General features: G+C 43.4%; 1 protein-coding gene across 2 annotated transcripts in view; it reads left to right on the forward strand.

Moving 5' to 3' along the window:
* The first annotated feature begins 2,033 nt into the window (after nucleotides 1–2,033).
* THSD7B (thrombospondin type 1 domain containing 7B) overlaps nucleotides 2,034–23,683 on the forward strand; it is a 646,019-nt gene continuing 624,369 nt past the window's right edge. For both annotated transcript variants that reach the window (XM_081005543.1, XM_081005546.1), the window contains exons 1-2: nucleotides 2,034–2,163; nucleotides 5,343–5,648. The gene's annotated coding sequence lies outside the window, so the exon portion shown is untranslated. The remainder of the gene's footprint in view (nucleotides 2,164–5,342; nucleotides 5,649–23,683) is intronic.

The following is a 23,683-nucleotide window of genomic DNA, read 5'->3' on the forward strand; positions in this document are numbered from 1 at the left end:
TGAATACAACAGCGCTCTTCCTCCCTGTGATTTCCAGCAACTGGTATTCAGAGACATATTGCCACTGATAGTGGAGTTAGAACATAACCATTGTGGCTAGTAGCCATTGAGATCCTTAACTCCCCCTTCCTTTTTTTTTTTTTTTTTTTGGTAATCCCAAATAGGCAGGAGAGGTCTAGCAAGCTTTGGGTGGTTGCCATACAATGGTTGGTGAGCTATGTTGAGTTTGGTGGGTCACCAACCGTTCCATGGTTTGGAAATTAAGGAGAAATTAAGCTGAGCCTACAGCATGGAAGAGATTGATTCTTGTGTCCCCCAGGACTTGACAAACGTCAAATCTGTGTTATGTCTAGGAGGTATCTCTGAAGTGGTTTGTTCAGAACTAAACACAAGGTTAGAAAAATAGTACACTGAACAGTAGAGTTGGTATGCTAAAAATATCTTGGGTACAGTCTGTTCAGGACATTGTGTGCTATCAGATACCTTGATACCCGTTTCAAAACAGGAAGAAATACTGGTACATCTGAGGGACCCTGAGGATAAGTCGACTACCTGCCTCATTGCTTCTAGAAAGGTCCCCTGCTGTCGCTTAGGGCAACGTAACCATGGACACGCTCACTCATTTGTTTCTTTGAGTTCCGCTGTCTAAAAATTGGCGCAACTCCCAGTTCAAAACCACATTGGTCTTTAGGTATTAGGTAATCATATGGGCGTAATGTTTTTAACCGTTTTTTTGTGGTCAAAGGCATGGCACAGACAAATTTGCTCAGATAACTATTATGCCATCAAGAAGAATAACCCTAGGGAGGGATTAACTCTGGCATGGCCAAAATCTGAAATCAAACCAAGAAACCACTTATTATACAGTTAAGAAGCGCTGAACAATTTGGCATATAAATGTATGTTTGAAAACATGTGGTATATAGCAGCCAAGGGACTTCTGAAGAACTTTAGTCCTCTTTGTTCTCTGATCTGAACACCCCTGGCAATCTGGAGCTGTAACAAAATCTATTTCAGTTTTGCTGCCGAACACCTGTGCACGATGGAATGGACCTGCGCCTAGCAAAAGCTTGTAAAAGCTGTAAACAACCAGTTGGTCCAAAAGATACAATGCCACCTGGTCTTTTTATGATGGATATGTTGATGGTGACAATTTTAAAATGTATTTATTATATTAATGAGAGCATTTAGATATTGGTGATTACATCATGGAAATAAGCTTTCTCCACATCCTCCCACCACTCCCTCTTGTGATTCAGGGCAAATCAACCATAGCTTGTTTCAAACACCTTTTAAAAACTTGTTTGTATAATCAGGCTTCCCCCAATGTTTTATTTCCCCCACTCTCTCTCTCTCAGTATCTGCTTAGTGTTGTGATTCAGTATTTTATTGTATTTTGATACCATGTATTTCTTAGACTTAAGCTGTTATTTTTTAAAAAAATATCTCTGTACCTTTTCTTATAAACTGGTTATAGAAAAATATATAAATTGCATGCATGATAATATACTGTCTTTCTGGCAAATCGTTCGGGGGGGGCTTATAGTCTAGGAGGTATAAAACAAAAAGAGAAAGAAGCAAATTCAGGCACCAGCAAATTGTGTGTGTAAGCAAATGGCAATTGGTCTCAGGCAGCTGGATGAAGGGGCTTTTCTCTCTCTTTCTCCATCTGATGTATTTAAAGTGGATTGACTCTTGATGGGGTCAGTCATGTGGTGAGAATTGCCCTGGGGTAGTTGGTCCCAGCTGAACCAATGGAAGAGCCTCACACATTTCCTTGGATGCAACCAGGTGATATATTTAGCACCACCAGTATATCTGGCCCTTTTATGTCACAGGCACATAAACAAAAGGGATATATCTCCTTCTGACAGTGGGGAAAGCAAAACTGAAGAAGAGAGAAGGTGGTGACTGAGGTAACAGCATTGACTTAGTTTTGATTTGCATTCTACGGAAATACAAATATTGCTAAAAATATTGATTTTTGTGTTTAAATCCTGCCCTTGCTTTGAGGTGCTTAGGACAATGCTAAGCAGTGGCCCATGTAGTGGAACAGCTTCCTTTATTGGGGTTGCATGGGATCCTCTGCAGGAATGGTTATGTTGCTGTGTCTGCACAGACCTGCCCTTCCTATTGCCCTGCTCTTACCCCATCCCTATCCAGGTAAGCAGCAGTGATGCCCATATGGGCTACAATGCAATGCTGTAAACACATGTTCTTTCCCTGCTTTCCATTTGATACTCAAAACAACCCAGCGAGTCAGTTTAGACTGAGACATGAGTCCCCCTAAAGTGTTATTTACATGAATGGGGCCCATGCATTAAAATGGGGGCTGATGGTCCTGCCCTTGATGCCACACATCTTTCCTGGCTCCCTCCTTTGGCATCCATGAATGGAACATGGGCATTTGAGCAGAGGAGGAAGCCTCTGCATGTAGACTTCCATGGGTGCTGGAACCCTGTACCACTGGGATTCTAGCTCTCATGGAAGCTCATATGTATAGGCTTCTCCTGCTGAGACACCCACACTCAGGTCCCACGCCTGAGGACACCATGCAGCATGGGGGCAGAACCAGCAGCACAGCCCCACTGCCCCTTTGGACACATGGACCCCCTTCACGTGTAATGTATGGTATAGTGATTGTCCCAAGTTTTATGACTGACCAAGGATTTAGATCTGGCTCTCAGCATTCCTCATTCAGTACTTCTAAGTGGTATCCCACACTGGGGTAATATACCTAACAAATATGGTGTGTGAAGTGCTTCCCCATGCAATGCTGCAAAAGTACAAATAGTGCAAATAGTCAAATACAGGGGAAGATAGATCAGGAAAGCACTTTACAACACTTAAAAAAAAGGATTATAGGTAGTACATAGTAGCTGCTTAATTTTTAAAAATTCTGACATGTAATGTAGAGAAATGCAGATTTATGTCGGCAGATAAAAGCCCCATTTGCACTATAATTTCAAAGCAGCACCATATCACTTTAAAGAGTCTTGGCTGCTCCCAAAGAATCCTGGGAATTGTGGTTTGTTAAGGATGCTGGAAATTGTTAGGAGACCCCGTATCCCCCTTCCAAAGCTACAGTTCTTAGAGTTGTTAAACGATTGATCCCTCTTCCTAGGGAACTCAGTGAATCGTAGCTCTGTGAGGCGAATAGGGGTTTCCTAGCAACTTTCAGCATCTTTAATAAACCACAATTCCTAAGATTCTTTTGGAGCGGCCACAGGTATTTAAAGTGATATAATATTGCTTTGATTGTATAGTGCAGATGGGACCAAAGGCCAGCCCATTATACTCTGATGTGGGTAATTGTCCAATGCTGCCTAAGGAAAAAGCACATCAAGAAGGAAAGGGAAGAGAAGAGAGGAAGAGAAGAAATCACAATTAATAATATTTGTACCCCGCCTATATGACTGCCCCAGCCACTCCGGGCGGCTTCCAGCTTATATAAAAACACAGCAAAACATTAAACCTTAAAAAGCTTTGCTATACAGGACTGCCTTCTGTTATTCAGTATATTTCAGGAGGGACTGTAGCTTAGGGGTAGAGCACATGCTTTGCATCCGTGGCTTCTGTTAAAAGGATCTCATAATGCCAAAGACTTCTGCCAGAGCCTCTGGCGAGAGATTGTCCATCAGTACTGGGCTAGGTGTACAAATAGTCCAACCTTGTCCAAGGCAGCTTTCCATGTTAGCTCCTTTAATAATTTACAGAGAATATGATGAACTGGCATCTCTCGTTAAAAACATCTCACATACAGTGCGAATAAAAGGTCAGTGTTACTCAATTATCTGTATGTAAAGTGATAGCTGTGCAGAAAAGATATCTCAGAGAACTCATCTGATGTATGTGTCTGCTTTGTCCAAAGGGAATTTTAAGAAATGCAGAAGAGTTTTAAAGGGCATAAAGAGACTGCGCCTCCTGTCATTGTTTTGAATGTAGGAATTGAAATAAAAAGGGTTGTGTGAGAGGATGTGTGTGTTTTGAGGCAAAATAGGGGGGAAAATGAGGAGAACCAAGTACAGTCAAGAAAGACAAAGTAAAAATAAGCCCATAAGAAGAAAACAGGAGTTGCGGGTAGGGAGAGAGGCAGGAGCCCAGGCCACTGAAGGGCAATGGACAGAGAAAAGGAAAGATGACCTTAAGGATTAGGAAGGGCCTCATCTGCAAGGTGCAATAAAGGGGAAGATGGCATTGCTGTAGCATATCCGTCCCATTTATGAAATACTGTTGCAGGGCTGTTTTATGCAAGTCTCAAGGTGACTTTCTCTTAAAATATTCACATGGTGAGCTGCAAAAAGGGCTCCCAACATGATAAAATGGCAAGGCATGTCTCACCCTGGAATATGTTATAGAAAAAACCTTTTTTCTGGATGTGTTATTTACAACTTTATCATGTTGTCAGTACGCTTGCACGACCATTTTATCAGGAGAAATACCAAGGGGGAAGCTTACATTAGACTGCGCTTCTTTTTGAATCAACCTGCCTTTAAGAGTACAGTGGTACCTCGGGTTACATATGCTTTAGGTTACATACACTTCAGGTTACATACGCTTCAGGTTACAGACTCCATTAACCCAGAAATATTACCGTGGGTTAAGAACTTTGCTTCAGGATGAGAACAGGATAAATCGTGCTCCGGCGGCAGCAGGAGGCCCCATTAGCTAAAGTGGTGCTTCGGGTTAAGAACAGACCTCCGGTACGAATTAAGTACTTAACCCGAGGTACCACTGTAGCTAAAATGACTGATTCAGAGATATGGAATACGGAAGGTTTCTATTAGCATCAAGAAGCGTCAAGGACTTTGGGGGGGGGGGAGGGGGACGGCAGCGGTTTTGATTCCAGTTCACAGTATAGATAATGAATGAGATTCTGTGTGAATAGTGGGTTTTTATGTTGGTTGGGAATTTGTATTGTGCTGTGTAGTGATTTTCTCTGATATTGTGGATATGGATAATATGTTATTTGGATTTTTCTTAACTCATTTGAAATCATGCTTATTGTCTGTGTATGTATGTAGATTATTTTGATTTTTCTTTATTGTAAACCACTTTGAGATATGTACCTAGTAAGTGAACTTAGCTTTTTCGTGCCATGATCTAGACACACCAGATTTTCCTGCTGTTGAACAGGACACATCACAGGCTCTTTCTAAATCAAACGAAGAGGGATGCACATATAGGGATTATAATTAGTTTGAACCGGGCGGGGTCTTGTCCTGCCTATAACATCATGGATGATATTCTGAACTGACAGAGAACATCTTAAGCATGCAAATATACCCCCTTTCAGATGAACCTTGAAAAGTATGTTACTCGTTCTCATTTTTTACTTCCAGACATGTTGGACATGAATGCACATACGTTATGGCTATTATTTCCTAATGCCATTGAGCGCAGAGAGAAGAAATGCTATGGTGCATCTGCATCATCACAACCAGATGCTTCATCTGCCCCAGCTGTGAAAAGACATGCTGCTCTAGTATTGGTCTCTTCAGCCACAACGGGTGTTGTAACCTTCCAACAGTTTGACTTCACCTCTAAAGGTGCACTCCTGCATTGTTTCCTGAGACAGACGGATGCCAACAACAGCAATCTGCTTTAATTCAGCATCAGCCAAACATACTCCGATAGTTCTTCATCAGGTAATTCTACCTTCTTGTTTCTACCAGCTGAGTTACTCGTGTTGGGTTTATGAGTGTAATGTGCTAAAGATCTCCAGTAACCAGCCTCAAGAACCTTTCTTCCTGGACTCCTACCATCCTGTTTCCTTGGAAAGTATACTCGGCCTTTGGGCAATGGTGGGGAACCTGCGGCCCTCCAGATGCTGTTGGACTTCAGCACTCATCATCCCTGATCATTGGCTATGCAGCTTGGCCCACTGGTGGGACTGGGAGTCCAACAACATTGGGAGAGTCATAGGTTCTCAACTCTTTTTTTTTTTTTTAATAATTTTTATTAAATTTCATATTTCCAAATTAAACACATCAAATCAATTAGTCCAAATTATAACAATACATATCATATAATCCAATTGTTTTCCAAATTATAAATTTTTGTGGGGGGTACCCATGCTTCTTGATTGGCAGGAGTCCAATCCTCGAATATTTGTTCTGCTTCCATATTAAGAATGATGTTTCCAGTTTCCTCTTCTCAATACTTGTCATTACTCATTTTCCTTTCCATTTTCCTCCGATATGCTCCGCAAGTGGGTTGAAAAAGACAGTCTTATTTGTATTTCTGTGTGGGCTTTGTGCTGCTCTTTCGTAAATCACTCTCCTCCAACAGTCCTTTCCGCTCGAGCGAGTAATCGCCATTTTTGTCGTTCCGATGAAATACAGTCTAGAAACTCGCTCTTTAGCTTTTCCGACCTGTTGCATCGTAAATTAGTCTTTTTGCAGGAGGGCTGCCTCTTCCAGTTCGCAATCTCCTCGAAAATAATATATCTTCGGCTCGCTCTCCCCAAGACCAACTCCAGCAACACAGGTCTCTTATCAAGTTTCCATTCTTACTGCGTCACAAGAGAGAGCCCTTCTTCTTTCCAAATCCTTCACAGAGTAAAACCTTTAAGTTCATAATTATTCCCACACAATTCATTTTTAGTCCCATTTGCAATTAATTTCTGAGACAGATCTTCAGGGGGAGGGTTATTAATAATCACATAGAGCAAAAGAAATAAAAAGTCGTTTCCCCCCCCTTAGTTCCGGCATTCCAATCCACATACCATATTTGTAGTACTTTGATATAATCTTCCATCTCAGTCCGTCTCAGTCTTCTTCCTTTCAGTGGTAAAATTGTTAGCAGATAAAAACCTCCTGCCTCTCTTGAAGCATGTGTGTTATCTTTCCCAATTTTTTTTTTCCTTTTAAGTAACGCAACTAGTTTCGCTCCTGGAAGCAGCTGCGGAGGAGTTCCGAGGCCCGCCGAGGGTTGTGCACCCAGTGCCTCACCCCCTCCTTCTTCCGAACTCGGGGGTGATTTATGGCAACAGCGGGTGAAAACGGCATCTCTCCCCCCTGGAGAGATGAAGGGAGACTGATATACTCCCCATAATCAGCCTCTAATTACCTCGTGCGAGCTGGATAGATGTTAATATCCGCCATCTTCCAAGGCGCCCCCTAGCGGCCCCTCATAGGTTCTCAACTCTTGCCTTGTGTAAAAGGGCATCCTCTGTTTGCAGATTCCCATAATCAGGTAGCTGACCTTGCCCTCTGCAGCTTTTGTACTTCCAGCTGATTCTACAAGTCAATCAGAACATATAAAGCCCCAGCTCTTCAGACTGTATAACTCAGTAGCAACAGCAGACTCCTGGTACCTTGCCTTGTTACCTGATTCCAGTCTGTTTCTAATCATGCCAGTTGCTTCTAGTTTAGCCCTTCTGATGCTTGCCCATGTGAAGCGCACCCCAGCTACAGCTCACACACCTTGGAGCAAATCCTGACAGAGTAAGGGGGTTGTGTTTTTCCCTGCTCCCTGCTGGAAAATCCCAAACACCCTCCCCCAAAAGCTCATGATAAAAAGAACTGAATATCAGGGCTGCATATGTTGAGATCTATCCAGCTGTATGCTGCTCTGCAGCTATGTGTATGGAGGGCCATCAAGGGTTCAGTGAACTTCCTGTTTTGCTGCCTGCCTGGGACTTCAAAAACAGGAGGGGTTGCCATTGTCAAGCACCTGGGCTGATGTGGGCATGAGTAAAGATAGCTAGAGGTAAGAACATTTTGGGGAGAGCATTAAACCTGTAAACAAACTGTAGCTTCTTGATGAAGACATGATGTGCTGTGGCATGCTTCACCTTTTGTTTTGCTAGAATTTTTGAAAAAACCCTGACAGATTCATTACCAGTCCACCCAGTCCCTTACTCTCATAAAATGATCTGGCCAGAAGAGAATAGCACTTTAGTATCATTGAAACATGAGTCCTTTGTTAGACTGTCAATCAATTCATCGGATATGGACAACTGTCTCAGGAATTGGAGCAAAACATCTGTCTGTATGCTAAGCATTTTCAGCACCAACTGACTTTTTGAACACTTGAACCAATGATCCAGAACTGTTTCAGTGTATCTGAAGAGTGTGCATGCGCACGAAAGCTTATACCCAGAACAAACTTAGTTGGTCTCTAAGGTGGACAATTTTTTTATTTATTTCGACTGTGAATTGCATTGTATGCTTCTTACTTAGCTTAGAGAGAGAAAGAGAGAGAATCCCTAAGCATTAAGTTAGCAGAGGATAGATGAAGACACTGGAATTCTCTTATATAGGTTATTTAGCAGCTCACTGAATTTTGAACCTATTGGGACTATCAGGTATCAGTAGGGACACAGGAGGGTTTTACTACAAGGGGTAGGGAGAATTCCACAAAAGGCTAGCAGCAGCCATGATAACTGGGAGCATTTTATGAACATGGTCAAGAACATAACATGCACTCTTATGAAGGTTTTGCTCAGTACTGTTGAATTTGCTGAAACAGGCTGGATCTAGACACATAAAAGAAGTGTTTCAGTTAAAGGCGTTGTAAATTTCAACAGGGAAAACAGGTAGAGAAAAACCGGACTCCACAGCACCATCTGGTGGCACAATGTTATATCGCATATACAACGCATATAAATCGCTTTTTCTTTACCAATTTAGCTGAGTCTAGCAAACCAAGGAAACTAGCTGACTGACTTGGCAGGCAGATGTTAGTCAAAAAATAGTCAAACATTGCAGGTACACAACCAATAAAATGCATAGTATACAACACAAATAAACAGGAGGCACATAGAGTGATATCTAACGTTAGTCATACATGGTGTAGACCTATTGAAATCAATGAACTTAAATCCTGTACTACTAATATATATTTAGCATATATATTTAACTGGAGTTCTCATACCAGGATTTCCAGCTGGACTGGAAAAGGTCCTTGGATGGGGTTCAAGGTACAGAGAAGGAATTGACAATCATGGGGAAGCTTGAGATTTTGTTGTCGATATAGCATTTTACTCTTGAAAATTGGAGCCCCTTCCCACTCCTCCCTCTTTATGTTGGGACAGATCCAGGTTTAAACAATTCTATGCTTCTATAGGTGTACGTGTACTTTGGCCCTCATCCTCCTTGAATCTTTTAAGAGCTAGAGTTTTGTCAGTTTCAACTGTCTTCCTTGGAATACTGACAAAGTTATTACAAAGCAAGTCATTTTCTTCATGCCAGTTTTGCCAAGTTTACCTCCCTTTCTAGCACACTGTTGATCAAAAGAGCCTTGCAACCCAACTTGGTAAACTTGACAAAACTCCAAAGCAAGATTACCCCTCATTTATATTGATAAAGTGCTGTGAGAGGAACTTTTGGAAGGATTGCATTAAAGGAAAAGAAAATGCAGTAGGCCACACTTTGCAGGAGAGTATGGATAAGCCATGCAAATGTAAACAGCTGCAAGTATACTGAGTTTCTGTATGCCTTGTTTTGGAATTTTAAAGTGAACAACATCAATAAGTACAGTGTTTTTGAAATTTCAGAAAGTGCTTTGTGGGGTAGGTGACACACTATAGTTATTCTGACAAAGGTAAGGCTATGACCAAGTCGTTAGGAGGTTGGATTTATCAGCCAAAGCTGTAGGGTGTAAGACTTGCTTTTTGCAATTGCAGCCTGTGCGGCTTTAGGCAAGTCATTTAACCATCCTATACATTAGTGTATCCACCTGTAAAAAGCAGATAATGATATCTGCCTCACAGAGGTGCTTCAGGACTTAATTTTGGAACTGATACCACACATTGGAAATCCTCAAATGAAAGATGACAAAAATGTTCCAAGTTATTTTCTATTATTCTGCCATGCCCTTAATCTAGGGCCTTGAGCAACTATTGTTCTCCAAGGGAGTTCTGTGTACAAATCAAGGGCTTCATAGAGCATCATTCACAAAACATGAACTTTTGCAGCACAGTGACAGCAAAAGACTAGGAAAAAAAGGGTACCAGTCACAGAAAGTCGGTCAGTTGCAGCTAGGTAAGCTTTGAAAGCTAACAAAGTTCAATACCGTGTAGTTGATGTTTTGCTAGATTAGCTGTGGGAGGCACCAAGCATAGAGACTGAAAGCGGATATAGTGATACATAACCTGAATGTCTGGTAAATGTTGCTCTATCCGTTGGCCGGTCGTGAAAACCCTATATTTTTCATTGGGTATTAGGGGCCAAAACAGGCAAAGTTTTAGACTGGGATTCCAATAAAGACTACACTGGTGTGTGACTCCAGATTTCCCCCTGTCTCTGTGAGTTCAAATGCTTGTAGTGTTGAAGATTTATAATATCAGCAAGACTGAGCTTCACGATCCCACAAAATTCATTGCATCCCCATTACTTGTCAAAGCATAGGAAATTATACTACATAAATATAGCACAATCGATTTGCTCAGTTTGTATAAATATCTACTGATCACGCCATTTAGCTTCCTTTACACATACACTGGTTGCCTCGGTACACATTTCTGTTTTGTTTCAAGAGCAGATTATTCACAGTTCTGGTTGCCTGTTGATCTTCTCTATTGGATGTTGGATGGGAGAGGCTTAGAAGAGAGCATCCCAATGTGTTCTGAGAATGTTGCACTCTGGTCTTGCCTGCTTTGGCCCTCTTCAGCTGTTCACTTTAAATGTTCAGAAATATGTGGGTGGGGGAGCCGTGAGGATGAATGTGGTAGCTCCACCCCATGTTACCTTTCAAGTCAAGCTCTATAAATTGGAGAATAGCTGAAGTTGGGAGCCTCTTTTGTACTCTGGAGACTCTGTGAATTTTAGAACTGCGATGGAGTTCCTCCAACATGGGAAGACTCCATGAGTACTGCTGACTACAGATAGGCACCCTATCCGAATAGGGTAGTTTTTCTGAGGGGTGATGAGAATGCCAATGATGGGGACCAGAGCTAGTGTGCTTGTCCCTGCACCCCTTGTGTATTCACTGAACACTTGAAGCGAATAGTTGAGAGGAGCTTTAGTTGTTCCTTCTCATACTATACATATATAAACTATGGGTAAATGGTCTTCCACGGCCATTCTGCACTTCATATAATTAGGAGAAAGGGAGCAAGCCAAACGTACTCACAACCAATCCCCAGCCTCTGAGTCAAAATGAAAAGGAAATTGAAATAAGAAATTGGAATTGCTTTGTGATGAAATCAGTGCAGTCTGTGTTTGAATGCAATTTTGATTCCAGCCCTTACATCCCTAGACTGATGGTAAAATGTAAAATTTGTGGGGGAGGGACACGCACAAACACATTGCAGCTTCTTGGATATATCACAATGTCTGGAGGTTCAGGAACCTCCATCTTTTTCTGCGATGCGCCATAATCCTTTCCATGAAGTCACAACATCTTCTGGAAAGCCAGTTATTTCAGCAAAACCTACAAAGACACTTGTAGCCATAACTATCCCAGTGGCCCTTTGATTGAGGTCATTGTCTTCTGGGCTCTCCCTGACTTTGTTTCTGCTGCCTTTCTGGCCCTCTCTGGTGCTCCCTTGCATTCAACAAGCCTTAAAAATGTCCCCAACTGGCTGATTGCAGCGCTGTTGTGAAAGTCTGTTGGGTTTGTGGTTAGAGGCAAACCCAATGATTTAACATCTGCATGCCCATTTAAGAATTTGGGACTGATGTAGTAAATAAGCCACTGAAACACTGAGTCCAAACTATACTCTGCCTGAACAGTGTCTGCCCTTCTTGATGTCATTGAGCCAATTTCCTGCTGGTAGCATACTCAATTGGCAAGTGAAAATAGCCCATCATCCTCTTCCATTTTAGTTATCCAAAGAAGGGCGATTGAGATAAAGAAAAGACTTATTATTGCCATGTATTATTGAGCCTACTACTTTGTAGTTTGTTGCCAGCAATTAAATTTTACTATCTTATAGGTCCTGCGTGTTTGGTCTGAATGAATGCGACAGCATGAAGCATCTTAAAAAACAAGCTTCTATAACCATTTTGCATCATCTAGGTTAGGGATGTGGAACTTTTTTCAGCCCAAGGGCTACATTCCCTTCTGGACAATCTTCCAGGGGCTACATGCCAGTGGTGGGTAGAAAGAGCAACAAAATTGACTTTTACCACTGTGCAGTAGGCTACTTTCTACATACTCTTTCACAACCTTCTGTATCTTCCATCCAGACTTCATAGAGGGCTGCACTTGGGTCCCTGGGGTGAGGTTCCTCATCCCTGTCCTAAATACAGAACAGGATAAGCCAGATGTCTCAGGCATTGGAGTCAAGATACACTTGTGTCCACACAGGACTCGAACCAGTGGGTGGAAATGGTAAGAAAGCAGATTTTAGCTAAACCAGTTTCAGACAACTTTCCAAGAGTACGAGCTGTTTGAGAGTGGGACACTCTTCCCTGGAAAGTAAGTGGTGGGCTTTCTCTGCTTGATGCATTCAAGCCATTGTAGGAGAACCTGTGTGTCTCAAGATGCTGTTAGCATGGCCAATGATCAGGGACAATGGAAGGCTTCCCATTCCTGCTTGAGGTTGGATAGCTGTCTGTCAGGGATGCTGTGGATAGCTGCATCATGCATTGTAGGTCCTTCTTTGGAGTAGCTGATGTAAAGTCCCTTCTAATCTATTTAACACCACAGAGCTTGTCTGTCTATTGACAACACCTCAGACACAGTGCTTTGGAGGGAGGCAGTTGCCAAGCTCAGCTGTGAGTCTTAGATGATGGACATATATGTGTACCCCCGTGCTTAGTGATCAAATGCAGAGTTTACTGAGAACTGTAATAATAATTAATAATAATAATAATAATAATAATAAATTTATTATTTATACCCCAGCCACTCTGGGCGGCTTCCAACAAAATATTAAAATACAGTGGTCTGTTAAACATTAAAAGCTTCCCTAAACAGGGTTGCCTTCAGATGTCTTCTAAAAGTCTGGTAGTCGTTCTTCTCTTTGACATCTGGTGGGAGGGCGTTCCACAGGGTGGGTGCCACTACCGAGAAGGCCCTCTGCCTGGTTCCCTGTAACTTGGCTTCTCGCAGTGAAGGAACCTCCAAAAGGCCCTCACTGGACCTCAGTGTCCGGGCAGAACGATGGGGGTGGAGACGCTCCTTCAGGAATACTGGACTGATGCCGTTTAGGGCTTTAAAGTTCAGCACCAACACTTTGAATTTTGCTCGGAAATGTACTGGGAGCCAATGTAGATCTTTCAAGACCGGTGTTATGTGGTCTCGGCGGCTGCTCCCAGTCACCAGTCTAGCTGCTGCATTCTAGATTAGTTGTAGTTTCCGGGTCACCTTCAAAGGTAGCCCCACATAGAGCGCATTGCAGTAATCCAAGCGAGAGATAACTAGAGCATGCACCACTCTGGTGAGACAGTCCGCGGGCAGATAGGGTCTCAGCCTGCGTACCAGATGGAGCTGGTAAACAGCTGCCCTGGACACAGAATTGACCTGTGCCTCCATGGACAGCTGTGAGTCCAAAATGACTCTCAGGCTGCGCACCTGGTCCTTCAGGGGCACAGTTACCCCATTCAGGACCAGGGAGTCCTCTACACCTGCCCACCTCCTGTCTCCTCAAAACAGTACTTCTGTCTTGTCAGGATTCAAGCTCAATCTGTTAGCCGCCATCCATCCTCCAATTGCCTCCAGACACAGGACCTTCACCGCCTTCACTGGTTCTGATTTGAAAGAGAGGTAGAGCTGGGTATCATCCGCATATTGATGAACACCCAACCCAACCCCCCTGATGATCTCTCCCAGTGGCTTCATGTAGATGTTGAAAAGCATGGGGGAGAGGGCAGAACCCTGAGGCACCCCACAAGTGAGAGCCCAGGGCTCTGAACACTCACCCCCCCCACTTTCTGAACACGGCCCAGGAGGAAGGAGCAGAACCACTGTATAACAGTGCCCCCAGCTCCCAGCCCTCTAGACGGTCCAGAAGGATGTTATGGTTGATGGTATCAAAACCACTGAGAGATCCAGCAGAACTAGGAAACAGCTCTCACCTTTGTCCCTAGCCCACCGGAGATCACCGACCAGTGTGACCAAGGCAGTTTTAGTCCCATGATGAGGCCTGAATCCCGACTGGAAGGGATCCAAATGGTCCACTTCTTCCAGGTGTGCCAGGAGTTGTTCTGCAACCACTTGCTCAATAACCTTGCCCAAAAATGGAAGCTTTGAGACTGGGCAATAGTTGGCCATATTGTCCGGGTCTAGAGATGTTTTTTAAAGAAGCAGTTTAATGACCCCCTCTTTCAGCAGGTCTGGGAAGGCTCCCTCACAGAGAGAAGCATTCACCACCCCACGAAGCCCATCGCCCAGCGCTTCCCGGCTACCTTTTATAAGCTAGGATGGGCAAGGATCAAGGAGACAGGTGGTTGGTTTCACTCGTCCAAGCAGCCTGTCCACATCCTCGGAGGTAACAGATTGGAATTTATCCCATGCAACTTGACTAGACAGGACTCTAGCACTCTCCCACCTTGGCCCTGCTCCCACGGTGGAGTCTACCTCTTCCTGAACCTGAGCGACTTTATCTGCAAAAAACTTTGCAAATTCATTGCAGGAGATCATGTGGCCTGTACTGGGCCCCGATGGAGCAGGTGGTTCCGCTAAATTGCGAACTACCTGAAAGAGTCTCCTGCTTCTGTTTTCTGCAGTTGCAATAGAGGCGGTGAAGAAAGTCCTCTTCGTCGTTGCTATCACCACTTGGTAGGCTTGACATTGAGCTCTAACCCGTGTCCGGTCAGCTTCAGAATGAGTTATCCGCCACTGGCACTCTAGCCGTCTCAGCGATTGTTTCATTGTCCTCAGATCTGTGGAAAACCACGGGGCTGTCTGGGCTCCATGCAATTGGAGAGGGCGCTTTGGAGGCAAACAGTCAATAGCCCTGGTTAACTCCACATTCCAGTGGGCCACCAGGGAATCAGCTGAAAGGCCATCAACATGGGATAAAGCATCCCCTACCACTCTTTGGAAACCATTTGGATCCATTAAGTGGCGGGGGCAGACCATCCAAATCGATCCCACCTCCCTGCAGAGGGGAAGGGTTGCGGAGAAGTCCAGTTGCACAAGGACGTGATCTGACAATGGCACTTCTTTAGTTTCGTTTTTACTTAGTGTCAGATCACCAACATCCATAGAGATGAACACCAGGTCTAAGGCATGTCTGCAGCTATGAGTTGGGCCAGACTTATTCAGGGACAGCCCCATGGAGGCCATGCTTTCCACAAAGTCCCGAGCAGCCCCTTGTAAGGTCGTGTAAAATCCCCTAGGACAACCAAACTAGGTGTCTCCAGGATAACATCCGCCATGACCTGAAGTAGCTCAGGCAGGGAATCCTTGGTGCAGCGGTGAGGTTGGTACACCAAAAGGAATCCTGTACTGCCCCTATTGCCCAACTTCCAGAACATGCACTCAGAGAACTGGGTCTTCCCAATAGGACGCCTGGTGCAAACTAATGACTTCCTAAAAATCACTGCAACCCCCCCTCCCCAACCACAAGGCCTGGGTTGCTGTGCAGAAGAGAAACCTGGTGGACAAGCAGTGGCAAGGACAGGCCCATCTGCTTCATCCAACCAAGTCTCTGTTACACATGCCAGGTCAAGTCCTCCATCCATGATCAAGTCATGGATGGCAGTGGTCTTATGAACCTGGCATTGCACAGCAGCACCTTCAGGTCATGTGTGTATCCCTTGTGGATTCCAGTATCCGTCCGGACAAGACCAGACCAGACCCGGAGGCAGGGATAGTCCTCAAATAACGACTAAACCTGCCTCCTCGGTAATGACATGGTCTGGTCTTAGCGTAACTCCTCCTCCTACCTGTGATCACTGAGATCGGTTGTCCCAGTGCACCTGCCCCCCCGGGAACCTGCCCCAGCCATTTTGTTGGCTGGGACCCACTCCCAGGAAGCCCTGACCCCTCCCCTTAAAATAAAATAAAACCTATATAAAAACAAAACAACACAATAATAAAACAATAAAAACAAAAAACAGTAAAAATTACAAATGTACCAAAAGTAAACAAATTCCCAAACCTGACTAAACATCCATCCCACCCTCCTCACCAAAAAGAATTAAAGAAAGGTAAAAAAGAAAATTTAAAACCATTTTAGAAAGAACTCTGTGCTGTTCTGCGTTCTCCTGGGCAGGCCCTGCCCTGGGCCAGGTGGTGAGAGGCAGGGACAGGACCTGAATGAAACACATTTGGTTGAGTGTCCAATATGTAATTCAGTGTAAAACACCTTGGCATGTATGAAAGGAGTTCCAAAGAATGTAAGTGAATACGATGATCATCATCTAGGTAACTTTCAAATAAAATTCAATATCCCCTCCCCTTAATCTTTCTGTATAACGTTCAAATTGTTAAAATGGTTCCTTTTGCTGGAGTAGCTGCATTGCTTAACAAAGAGTTTCATACAAAGGATCCCCAGGGCAGGAAAGAGGAACAGGATGCAGGCTTTGAAACTTTGCTGGCCCAATCAAGATCTTTATAGCCTTAGGCTTTGAAGAGGGTTAATTTGGAGGGCTGTTTTAACCTTTTCTTTTCTTTTCTAAACACATTACAATATATCTGTGCCTTCAACTGAAAGCTTTTATCTGTTACCAGCTGGAATTGTTCTTAACTTTTCTTTAAAACATCTCAAAAAGCTACAGTCCACTTTAACAACTGTTATGTAATGAAAGTGAAGTAATGGGTGTGGGTAACTCCCTTTCTGGTGCTTTAACTTGCAAGAAACTTTACAAAGAAACATAGATGCTGCTGTTAGATCTGGCTGAATCAAACCCAACACCCATCCATCCCAAAATCAGCTCCCGCCTAAATGGCTTCATGGTAAAGTAGACCAAATTGTCCTTTCAACAGTAACATCTACAAATGATTCCTGTCTAGTATTCGTCCTGTCTAGTATTCGTCATAGGAAAGGTTTGTTGTGGTGGTATTAGAATACAGTGGTGCCTCGGGTTACATACACTTCAGGTTACAGACTCTGCTGACTCAGAAATATTACCTCGGGTTAAGAACTTTGCTTCAGGATGAGAACAGAAATTGGGTGGCGGCGGCGTGGCGGCAGCAGGAGGCCCCATTAGCTAAAGTGGTGCTTCAGGTTAATAACAGACCTCCAGAACGAATTAAGTTCTTAACCCGAGATACCACTGTACTCCACTTTTTCCTTTGTGTTCATTAAAAAGTAATGTGGTTAATATTTTTTCAAACTCTGCAATGCAGTGAAACTTTTTTACCCACTTTAAAAAAACAGGGAACTGATACATACACACACACACACACACACACACACACACACACACGTTTACCCTGCAGAAAACCAGGCATTTAGTGGTATATAAATTCATAAATAATAATAATTTATTTTTTTTCTGGCTTAGAGTGCATACTTGTCCAAAGCATGGTTGGCATCGTCTGTCTTGGGAGACAATGGAAATGTGTACCTTTGGGGGTGAAGTCAAACTGTTGGAGAATTACAGCGCCTGCTGTGGTTGTAGAGACTGATATGGGAGAGGCATGCTTTGTTGCAGCTGGGGCAGATGAAAGTGAAGATGCAGATGCAATCATATGCGTATTTACTAAGAAGTCAAGTTCAGTTGGGTTTAACTGCCAAATAAGTGTATTTCGGATTGCATAAGTGCTACAACTGTTATTTGTATTGCACTTACATGTACTGTATAGGGTAGGGGATTGGTGACTGCACTGGGTTAGGCAATCAGGCCTGTGAGCTAATCCAGATTGCCAAGGCTATGCCTCTGGCCCATGTGCTGCCATGTGCGATGCTGCAGAGGTGGGTTTTCTACAATTAGCAGGAGGTTGAACATTCTATGCAGTGATTGTAACAGGCTGCCTATTTCAGAAGAAAACTGGAGAAAAGCATTTTCTGAGGGAAGGGGCCGAGACCTTGGCAAGCCTTACTTTATAATACATATGTGGAAGCATGACTCATTTTTCAGATTATTGCTCTTTTTTGCAGGATTTACCACACTCTCTATTTAAGTTATTATTATATGAGCTGTTAGTTCTCAAAGGACAGTATGGCTAATGAGACTTGCACAGGCTTTTATTTTCAAGCTGTAAGGCATGAGGCTAAGCAGTTAGCTGTTGGATTAAAACCCAAACAGAAAGCGCTGGGATAGATTGCAAAGGTATTTTTAAAATGGTGTGCTGTGAGTTTAACTTGTAAGAGCTCCAAAGTGAGGCTTTGTTTCCCAAGTTTTTCCCAAGCAAATTCAGTACAAAAGGTCCACTGTTCCCTCGGGGCTTTACATCATGGTGCTATCTTATTGTGCCTGATATTTTGCCAGGCATGTTGTGAGGTTCTTGAGATGGGTGAAAATAGGAAGGGGAGGGGGTGAGTTGATCCTAACCTCCTTTATAGCAAGGAATCAGAACCACATTTCCTTTCACTCTGCCACAGCAATATTTTCCCTGGACTTGTTTCTGCTTAGACTGACCAAACTCATTTGAAATTCTTTCCTTTTTTTCTTTTTCTATTTTCTTAAGAAATTTTAATTTGTGTGATCAAACTAAATACAATGTGTCTGTGGAAGGCAGCTAAGAAACTTTATGGCTGTATGTGTACATATCCTAAGGCCATGCTGAGAATGTATCAAGTCATGTTTTTATATTGGGTGGTATTCAGTGTTCCTGTTCTACTAGTGCAAGTGGCTTGTAATAGTGGAATGGAACTCTCTCTTCCTTTGCGACTCCCTGTGCACCCTAAGAATAAGCTATGGAGGATTGTGGGACACTCTGGAGAAGATTTTGGGGAAAGGAGAGGAAACGGAAGAGCAACTGCAGCTGGTACTGCTTTGGATACAATCCCATGGTATGCTCTTGACAAATATACTGATATGAATGCATTGTGTCATCAACCACTTCCCATGGTCTTATATGCGAAGCATAGATTAATTCCATTAGCTATGGCATAAGTTTGTATGAAGTAAATTATGCTGAGCTAAGATCCAGGATGCGGGTGGCGCTGTGGGTTAAACCACAGAGCCTAGGACTTGCCAATGAGAAGGTTGGCGGTTCGAATCCCCACAACAGGGTGAGCTCCCATTGCTCGGTCCCTGCTCCTGCCAACCTAGCAGTTCGAAAGCACGTCAAAGTGCAAGTAGATAAATAGGTACCGCTCCGGCAGGAAGGTAAATGGCGTTTCCATGCGCTGCTCTGGTTCGCCAGAAGCGGCTTAGTCATGCTGGCCACATGAATGAACTCAGGCTTGCTAGAGAGGTTAAAAGCAACAAAAAAGGCTTTTATGGGTATGTCCGTAGCAAAAGGAAGAACAAAGAAACAGTGGGGTCACTCAGAGGAGAAGATGGTGAAATGCAAACAGGGGACACAGAAAGAGCTGAACTCCTCAATGCCTTCTTTGCCTCAGTCTTCTCCGATAAAGAAAACAATGCCCGACCTGAAGAATTTGGAGCAAATGATTCAGCAGAGGAAACACAGCCCAGAATAACTAAGGACTAACTAAGTACAAGAATACTTGGCTAGTTTAGATGTATTCAAGTCTCCAGGGCCAGATGAACTGCATCCAAGAGTATTAAAAGAACTGGCAGATGTGATCTCAGAACCACTGGCAGTCATCTTTGAGAATTCCTGGAGAACAGGCGAAGTCCCGGCAGACTGGAGGAGGGCAAATGTTGTCCCTATTTTCAAAAAGGGGAAAAGAGAGGACCCAAATAATTACCGCCCAGTCAGTCTGACATCAATACCAGGGAAGATTCTGGAGCAGATCATTAAGCAAACAGTCTGTGAGCACCTAGAAAGGAATGCTGTGATCACCAATAGTCAGCATGGATTTCTGAAAAATAAGTCATGTCAGACTAACCTGATCTCGTTTTTTGACAGAATTACAAGCCTGGTAGATGAAGGGAACGCAGTGGATGTAGCCTACCTTGATTTCAGCAAGGCATTTGACAAGGTGCCTCATGATGATATTGTAAAGAAGCTGGTAAAATGTGGTCTTGACTATGCTACCACTCAGTGGATTTGTAACTGGCTGACTGACCGAACCCAAAGGGTGCTCATCAATGGTTCCTCTTCATCCTGGAGAAGAGTGACTAGTGGGGTGCCACAGGGTTCTGTCTTGGGCCCGGTCTTATTCAACATCTTTATCAACGACTTGGATGATGGACTCAAGGGCATCCTGATCAAATTTGCAGATGACACCAAATTGGGAGGGGTGGCTAACACCCCAGAGGACAGGATCACACTTCAAAACGACCTTGACAGATTAGAGAACTGGGCCAAAACAAACAAGATGAATTTTAACAGGGAGAAATGTAAAGTATTGCACTTGGGCAAAAAAAATGAGAGGCACAAATACAAGATGGGGGACACCTGGCTTGAGAGCAGTACATGTGAAAAGGATCTAGGAGTCTTGGTTGACCACAAACTTGACATGAGCCAACAGTGTGACGCGGCAGCTAAAAAAGCCAATGCAATTCTGGGCTGCATCAATAGGAGTATAGCATCTAGATCAAGGGAAGTAATAGTGCCACTGTATTCTGCTCTGGTCAGACCTCACCTGGAGTACTGTGTCCAGTTCTGGGCACCACAGTTCAAGAAGGACACTGACAAACTGGAACGTGTCCAGAGGAGGGCAACCAAAATGGTCAAAGGCCTGGAAACGATGCCTTATGAGGAACGGCTAAGAGAGCTGGGCATGTTTAGCCTGGAGAAGAGGAGGTTAAGGGGTGATATGATAGCCATGTTCAAATATATAAAAGGATGTCACATAGAGGAGGGAGAAAGGTTGTTTTCTGCTGCTCCAGAGAAGCGGACACGGAGCAATGGATCCAGACTACAAGAAAGAAGATTCCACCTAAACATTAGGAAGAACTTCCTGACAGTAAGAGCTGTTCGACAGTGGAATTTGCTGCCAAGGAGTGTGGTGGAGTCTCCTTCTTTGGAGGTCTTTAAGCAGAGGCTTGACAACCATATGTCAGGAGTGCTCTGATGGTGTTTCCTGCTTGGCAGGGGGTTGGACTCGATGGCCCTTGTGGTCTCTTCCAACTCTATGATTCTATGATTCTATGATTCTATGATTCTATGACCCAGAAGCTGTACACCGGCTCCCTCAGCCAATAAAGCGAGATGAGCGCCGCAACCCCAGAGTCGGTCATGACTGGACCTAATGGTCAGGGGTCCCTTTACCTTTACCTTAAGGTCCAGGAAGTGAACCCTACTGACAAGGGAAGGAAACATACATGGCATGGCCGGGCTCGCTAAGAGTCAATGGCCCAACCAGTGAGATTTCTGAGTATACATGTTTTTATTACTTGCCAAGCCAGTGCTAAGAAATTTGTTCCTCATGAAATTACTATTGTTGTAATTTCATGAGAGTAAAGCAAACACTGATTTTGGCTTTTTGTTTAACTAGCGCCACTGCTGGCAATTCCGCGTGTTTAAATAAAGAAATGGTCAAGTTACATAGACATAGGGGAAGTTGGAGCCCAGTTTATTTTTTAAAGATACAGAAATGTAACATATTATCTGTTTTCAGCTGGAGAAAACTGTGTGATTCAGGGACCTCACCTGGTACCTGGTTCATTGAACAGAAAGCCAATGCAGAAAGCCAATGCAATGCACTTTTCACCCTTGGACTGCAACTTCCATCAGTCCTAACCATTGGCCATGCTGACTGGGATTGATGGGAGCTGGAGTCCAACAATATTTGAAGGGCAACATGCTCCCAGATGTGGCATATGTAGACCAGCCCTCGCTATATAATCAACCTCTGAATAGGAAAGCATTACTTTTGAAGCGATGTGTAAGGTCTCTGTGTAGTCTTTTTCTGTTTCATAATAACTGTCTTACACATGCAATTGGCCATTGAATGTTGCAGGGATTGAGCAATAAACATGTTTGTTTGAATTTACCTTGGCATAAATATAAATGAAGAAGAAAAGCAGTTCTCTGGTTAGCTGTTGTTGTTTAGTCATTTAGTCATGTCCGACTCTTCGTGACCCCATGCACCAGAGCACGCCAGGCACTCCTGTCTTCCACTGCCTCCCGCAGTTTGGCCAAATTCATGTTAATAGCTTCGAGAACACTGTCCAACCATCTCATCCTCTGTTGTCCCCTTCTCCTTGTGCCCTCAATCTTTCCCAACATCAGGGTCTTTTCCAGGGAGTCCTCTCTTCTCATGTTAGCTACTGTTTTATAAAGGGACCATCTTTGAGAAGGATGATGATGATTATCATCATCATCATCACCGTGGACAGATCATTTCTGAAAAAGTACATTTTGGGGGTAATAATTAGAAGTCTATTTTGACTTTATATTCTGGCTCAAACTGTTGACAGACTTCAGAAATGTTCAGTCTGTTTTCTAGTGGGATTATAGTAGGACAGCAAGATAAGACTGGACTGGAATAAAAGTGGCTTGGAGAACCCCTGGGCTGGCAGCCACAGGTTTTCTTTTAAGTAAGGAGAAGAAAAGCCAACTATTGCTGAAAATACTTCTCCAGAAAATGCTGTGTCCATAGTGAAAAAATTGCCATGTGACTCTGGGAAAACCAACTTGAACAAAAGCACTGGCAGCTTAAGGTCTTTCAGTCAGTCTAGGAATGGAATGAAAAAATAGCAACACAGAACGTTAGAGAAACTGGGATATTTGCCATATACACAATGATGGGCCTGAATTCCTTGGAGGGAGGGTGGGATACAAATATGATTTATAATAATGCATTTGGTGTTTCTGTGAAGCTTTTCGTAAGTGCTCAAGGTACTTCATCTACATTATCATCTTTGCTGCTAGGACCCCTAGGATTACTGCTGAACCAAGGGCCTCCATAGTAAGTGATACAGTAATGAGGCCTTGGAATTATTAAAATGAAAACATGACCTAATAGGAAACCACTGGAGCAACTGCATAATTGGAATAATAATTAGTCAGCAAGCAACTGGAGTGATAGATGCTTAGGAACTCTGAAATCTCCAGTCTTGCTGACTGCAAATGTTGCAGAACCAAACAGAGTTACAAAAGCACGTTCCATCATCATATTTACACTGTAGGGTTTCACAACCAAAGAGATATTCTCAGGGAAATAAGGCAAGAATTTCTGCTTACTTGTTAAGTATCCCTGTGTCCAAAATGGCGTTTCTCCATTCCTTATATTTTCAGTTAGGATTGCAGATGTTCAAGGGCTTACGTTTTATGGTGGAACATCGTAGTCCCCAGAGAACAAAATAGTTGCCCCTTATTCAATCAGCCTTTCCCCCCCGTTTAAGCAACTGTGCTCCCCTTCCTTCTCCACATAACCAATAGAATGGATGACAAAATCTGAATGATCATAGATACACACAGGAAACTGTCTTAAATTAAGTTGGACCATTTATCCATATATTTCAGTATTGTCTATTCTGCCTGGCAGCCACTCTCTAAGGTCTTGGGCAGAGAAGGTATTTTATATCACCTGCTATGTGCTTTGTTATAGACAAAATTATCCACACTTTGCTGCTGTAAACATACTAGCTAGGAAGGAAGAATAGTGGATAGTAGCCACTGTATTGCAATGGGTCATTGTGTCTTGGTATTAACCAGAAGGTTGGTGATTCAAGCTCACATCAGCATAGCAGTGGGCAGTATTCCTGCATTGCAGGGGGCTGCACTAGATGACCCTCTGGGTCCCTTGCAACTTACGATTCTGTGATTCTGTGAAGAAGAAAGAAAGCTAACAGTAAACTGGCAAAAAAGAAAA

Source organism: Podarcis pityusensis, assembly GCF_964106645.2.
Source record: "Podarcis pityusensis genome assembly, chromosome: 1".
Lineage (NCBI taxonomy): Eukaryota > Metazoa > Chordata > Lepidosauria > Squamata > Lacertidae > Podarcis > Podarcis pityusensis.